General features: G+C 35.2%; 1 pseudogene; it reads right to left on the minus strand.

Moving 5' to 3' along the window:
* Positions 1-3,696: 3,696 nt before the first annotated feature.
* Positions 3,697-5,690, minus strand: LOC101973391 (transcription factor Sp3 pseudogene; annotated as a pseudogene).
* Positions 5,691-6,636: the final 946 nt, after the last annotated feature.

A 6,636-nucleotide genomic window follows, 5' to 3' on the forward strand; every position in this document is an offset into this window, starting at 1 on the left:
CCTCTTCTCCTCCCTTTCCATGATCTGCTTATTCTACTTTGCTGATCTCCCTCACCACTCTCTCTTTTCTTTGTCTGATAGAGAAATCTCAGAGCTACATATGTGCCTACAGTAATTTTGCTACATGTGCTTTATTCTTGGCTCCATCTTAAGCATTTTTTTTTTTGGTAAAAAAATATTTTTTCCTTTTGTGTTTTGCTTTTTTTTTTTTTTTTACAATGCTGGGGATTGATCCTGGGGCCTTGTGCATGGTAGACAAGCTCTCTACCACTGAATTGCATCCTTAGCTCTATGCTACTTATTTTAAAAGTATTTGTGTAACATAAGGCATTTTAAAAATTGCTTTATATCCTCTTCAGTATAATCTAGTGTATAAAGGATATGATCATATTAATTAGTTTCACATTTGAATTAGGCCTGATATTTCTTCTTTTATGACTTTATAAATATAGAATATAAAATAATTGGGTTTGATAAAAAGTAATATAACAGTAATCTTTACGAAGATTCCTAAGGGTTGGAAATTCAGAAAAAAATTATAGATCCAAAGACATATCAAAAATATATACTCAGAAAAGGGAAACAGTTCATGGCAAGAAGAAGAGATCTTGTTCCACTACAAAAAGACTATTTAAAAACAAATGTATTCTAATGTTCTGTAAGATAACATTTATTCTGATTTTCATGTAAGTTTAACCTGGAGTTACATCTGAAAAACATCATTCAGGTTTGGGAACAAAAACAAAGCAAAACACATAAACAAAAACAACAACCAAAAACCTGACTCAGTGACTGAAAAATGAATTAAGGAATGCAACCCATTGAATTCAAACATTTTGCTAATAAGTAGATAACAATTTGTTAGTTTGACTTCTTGATTTTTTTTTTTTGCTTGGATTTTCAAACAATTACATACCTTTACTCATCATCCCTTTCATGCTTTGGAAATACTGAAATAGGTGTGAGATGTTTCTGCCCTTTTAATAGAAAGAAATTGATCCTAAGACTATGATGAAAATATTCATGGCAAAACATTAAGCGGAGAGAAATAATTCAGCATGCATTTTTTGTTTATAACAGGAAAGTAATGTTATTTGCAAGGTCTGGGAAAATGGTGTGTTATTACCTATTTTGTTTGAAGTTAATATTTATGATACGATCCCAGTTTAGAGAAAAAAGCATTAGGCTGAGAGTCAGGCTTATTTTGGATCTGTTACCAATTGGCTCCATGATTATCAGCAAATTGGTTAATTTCTCTGTCGTTCATTTCTTCATTTCTGAAATGGCACAGATGTCTTAGAACAAGACAATCTGCAAACTCCCTTCCAATTGTAACATGGTATGATTGTCATCTCTATTATCCCTGCATGGCAAAAAAGATTTATGCTGGACAATTTCTGTGTATTCATGATGGGATCTTCAGTGGTTTAAAAATTTCCTTTTGGTTTGATATTTGTGCTTTTGCTTTGTGCCTCCCTATTTTGAATTTAAAACTATTATTGATAGATTCACAAAAATGAATAAAACTAGATCATGCTGAGCAGAAGGAAGACTGAAAAAAAGTGAATAGAGCAGAAAAATAGGAGGAATGTGTAGAAGTTGAGAACATAGCTAACCAAGAGAGAAAGAAGAGAACATTGAGAACCATAGGCTCAAATTCTTCTGATGTAAGAGACATTTCTATTTACTGTGACATTTTATCACTTTATTTGGAATTAAGTATATGGATAATTTTTTCAGACCCTTTCTGTGTGTCAGGGTCCATGGGTCAGAGGTATTTGGCTCATCTCTTTCAATATTTACCTATTTTGTGCTTCTTATTGATATCTGATTGTAATTTTTGTGCGCTCAGTTCATCCACCCATTTGTATTTAAATTTATCCTTAGCATATTCTTATAGACATTCCTTTTAAGGATAATGATGAAAAACTCTTTTACCTTCTGGGGCATACTTTCTTGCATATCCTCCAAGCTCCCTGACAAATTCATTTCTAGATCTTTTGCTGGTTTTGCTCATCTTTGAAATGGACTTCTAAATGCTAGAATGCCGCAGGCCTCATAATGTCTTTTTCTTTATTGATCTTTGGGTGATCTCATCCAGTCTTCTTGTTTTCCATACCATCTTCATATGCTGAAAACTCTCAATTGTCAGAGTACCTCTACAGAGACCACCAAGGAAACTTGCTCATCAAGTGCATGAAGTTTATTGAACTGGATGACCAAGAGAGCTTCATCTCAACAGAGTGTCAGGAATCTCTAAAAAGGCAGAGGCTTAGGGAAGGGGTACATAGAGCTCCAAGGGCTGGAGTTAGTCCAATAGTAGTTGGACTGACTCACATTGAAGTGAGTAAGTGTGTCTGGGCAGGAATTGGTCAGTATTGAGTGGGTTTCCCTTCCAATGCTACTTTGTTGGTGGCACTCTTGATCACCCACCATACATACAATGGAACAACTTCACCTTGACGTTCTTTCACTGACACTGCTGGAGGATTCATGACATATTCACATCACTTGACATGATCTACATTGACCCATTTTTAATTGTTGCACTCCTTCCCCTGTCATGCAAGTGCTCTCCGAGGGCAGTGTTCTCACGCAGCACTCAGAACAAAGCCTAGTACGTTATCAGCAATCCAACGTACACTCATGAAAGAAGTGAGTAAGGGATACTCTTAATTAATGCTAGCTGTAATTACAACTTTAACATTTAAGTCTCCAGTAATTAGCTGTTTCAAGGACTGCATGTCAGTTGGTGCTTGCGGAGCTTCATCTGTCTGAGGACCAGTTTTCTTGTGTCCAGGTCTCCTCTGTCACGTGATGATAGGTCAAGCGAAGTGTTCTGACACTGGTTAGTGGATTTGAGAGACATGACCCATTGTTTTCATTTCACTGTCTTTTTGTTCTGTAAGACTCTATGAAAGGAAGCCAAAAGCATTTGTTTTTTGTTTTTTATAATTTTCCCCCTTTTTCATATCTCACTTGCCTCTTTCTCCCAGCTCATCTCCTTTTTTCCTTTATGAGGGAAATTGTTAGGTTGACATTTACCTTACTCACTGAAAAACAATTTGATCTAACTAATATAGTAGGAGAGAATGAATCATTGTTTTTAATTTCTGCCAAAGCTTTCTAGAACTTTCTCAAGGTTGTATTTCTACTTATATAAACATTCAGCTTTAGCATAGGTAAAAAGTGGAGCGTCTACTGGGAGTGCCAATTTGAGAATGGGCAGAGTATGTAAAGATAGATTTCATTTTATGTGGTATCTTCACTTGTGATTTGTGCTGGATTCTGGCAGAATTTATTATAGATTTGGCAACTGACTAGAGCTTAGACTAACCAGGGTTGAAGGGCTTAATTAGGATTTGGGATCCAGATAGAAGAAGACAGTCAGAATTGTACCTGAAGCTGTGAAGAAAACTAAGGAAGAAATCTTACTTTCATTTCATTCAGTAGATTTTCTTTTGTATTTAATTTTTAGTGGAAGGCAGCTTTACCATTTTTAACACACTGTAGAGTATCATACAAAGTAAAGCATTTCAGTGTTATGTAAAACCATTACCATTGATCCAAATATTTTTGCACATGAATAAAAAGGTAAGAATTTAGGAATAACATTCTTTTCACAACTCTATAAAAATAATCATGACGGATAAGTATTGCCTAATATTTACTCCATTGCCTCTTTTTGTGACCCAGCTATAAGGGTATTTTAGTGTTGGTAAGGATATCTTGATTGCTGGCGGTGGTATTAACAGTTTCTATCTCCAAAACAGAACCTTGTTGAATGTTTGCAAGGTTAAGTGTTGTTTTTTTCTGCAGTAATCCAAACATTGTTCAGCTTCCACAGATGCTAACACTGTACTGCTGGAATAAATAACATTTTTATTTTGATGTACTTTAATATACTTGGCAAGTGGTCACTTCTCATAAGGCATTTGAAACATGCTGGACAAACAAAATTCTTCTCATGTGTTCTCTGTGCCTTTGTAATTCATCACTTTGAGTAAATCTTTGACCACGGAATATTTAGTTACACATAAAAGGGCACTCTCCAGAATGCCAATGCACATGTGCCTTCAGGTGTGAGGTTTTCCTGTAGACTTTGCCATATCTTGGTACTTGACAGATGTGTTGCTTCTTTTTCCCAGCATTGGTCCCTCTCCCATCACCTTCTTTACAGTTGCGATAGGTGCAAGCTACCCTCAGAAATATTTTTTCCTTCTTGATGTTGTTGGTCCCTTCTTTACCTGCTCTCTTAAGTGTATTAGGTTATTGGTGTTCAATGAGGTTGTCACTCTTCAGGATTAGGTTCTTCCTTGAGCCTACTATTGCAGGAATGTCAGCATTCTCTCTGGATGTAGCTGGATTCTGGTGGAATCTATGGTTTAGTATGACTGTGTATTTGGCAACTGAGTAGTGCCTAGACTAACCAGGATTGAAGTCAAAGCTCCACCTGCTGTGACTTGACCTAGCCCAAGTGTATGAACAGACATTGACATTATTATTTTTGGCAGTAATATTCTGTATTTGCAAATTCTGCAAGTTCTGGACCCTTTGTACTTAACATGTTTGCCAAATTATCTGTCCAGGAATCACTATCTGTGCCTGTATTAAAAAGGCTTCAGGATTCAGTCTCAGGAAAAAATTTTGCAAAGCCTGTTATATTTTGACCACCAGCTTGCACACCATGGCTTGTCTGTGGTATAAGTCTTTGTATAATTTGAGCATGATTGGTTGGCTGCTGAGACTCGAAGCTGTAGGTGGTATACAATAGGCTGTGCTGCAGAAACCTGCATATTTTGTCTTATGTTTCTTCAGAAACAGATAACTGGATAAAATTTCCCTAAAGATCTGAAGAATGGACTTTTCCACTAGAAGTAGTGAAGCTATTTGTGTCTTGTTGAAATGTACCTATACTATTTATTGTAATAGGCAACTGTGATGAGGAATATATTGGCACAAATAAATCTCTATTAGTCTTAGTTTCATTAATATCAGGAGAAACCAGCATTAATCTTTTCTGAATGTGTGAAGTATCCATAGCTTCTCCTGTGTTTATCAAGTTTCCATTAGCAATTAATCACTGCAGTCACTAAGAATTGACCAGTAGTCCCAAGAGTTTAGATCAACCCTATTGATGAGTACAAAGGTAATGGTTCCTGCAGACCAAGAGACACATTAGCAAGTACTTGAGTTTGATACAAAAAGATGAACCAGCAGTTGCAACTCCTCAAACCTGAACTTGACCATTCCACCGTGAGATTCTGGATATTAACAGGAGGTATTGATTAGAGCCACGAATGATCTGAATTTGACTGCTTTCTTGACTTATACTCTATTATCTGAAGAGCCTGTAAAATTATTCTGAAATTTCTGTCTGTTGACCGAATCTATTGTGTTAGTTCATGTTGAACCCTGGACACTGTGCCTTTTGATAAATCTGATCCTGGTGCAGCTGAAAATATTTGTTGTTTTGGCAAAATCTGAAGGGGAAGGACATAATATTCACTGTAAGTAGCAGCACTTGGAATCTATACTAGATTTATAACTTCATCTTTTAATTATAGAGTGTTTGATAAAAACTTCCATCTGTTTGGTGTTCCTCCCAATTTTACAGAAGCCAAATCACCTGTCACTCTAAGGGCTGTGGCAGGGGCCTGGGCTACACTAGCTGGTTCTTTTTTTCTCATCTGCCAGTGAACTACCCCCCTATATTCCTGTCTTGTTTTATTTTGCAATACTGGTTATTCTACCATTGAGACACGGTCTCAATCCTTAATTTTTTGAAATTGTTCAGATGATCTCAAACCTGAATCCTCCTACTTGAGTTTCCCAAGTAGCTAGGACTATAGGCGAGTGTCACCAGGCACTATGGGCAGCATTTTCTTCAAGTAGTGGCTAGTAGAGCTAGCAGTGATGGCTGAGTGTCCTATGTGTGATCAGCCAATACATTTTTTTAAATCAGATAGACCTGGATTTGAGTGGTTATGACATTCATTGTCTGGATAACTTGGAAAATTTTATAAACTCTCTAATCCTCTATAAAATGCACCATACATTTTTTAGTACTATTATGGGTTTGTAATAAGAATTTGGTTAATATTACAAATATTAAATACTTAGATGACCCATTATTCCCTGATGTAAGAGTAAGCCTGCTATATAATGAATACTTTTGAATAATTGCTCACTTTTTCTTTAGTATATACTTTTCTTTATTATACATTTCATGGTATGGTATAGCCTTTTAAAATTTTGATACTATTGATATATTTTTAAATAGGAGGTTAATATAATTTTATATCACAATAAAGAACATATATTTCATTACCCTAAAGCCAGCATTGGACACTTTTCCAATGTCTTTAATCTTTGCCAATCAGATCATTGGAAAATAACATCTCATTATTTTAATTTGCATTTTAAAATGTTTATGTTTCTTTTTTAATAGTCTTTAAATAGTCTTATGGCCTTTATATATTTGGTAATATTTTATTAGTATGAGAGCTGTTAAAATGTATCATTTTAGAAAAAATATATTTATTAAATATAATATATGCATAAATATATGCAACATATATATTTTAAGTGTCTTCTGTAAGGTTGTTGATCTGTTTTCTGCACTGCTTTTTTTTT

This window comes from Ictidomys tridecemlineatus, chromosome 3 (genome assembly GCF_052094955.1).
Source record: "Ictidomys tridecemlineatus isolate mIctTri1 chromosome 3, mIctTri1.hap1, whole genome shotgun sequence".
In the NCBI taxonomy this organism is placed as follows: Eukaryota; Metazoa; Chordata; class Mammalia; order Rodentia; family Sciuridae; genus Ictidomys; species Ictidomys tridecemlineatus.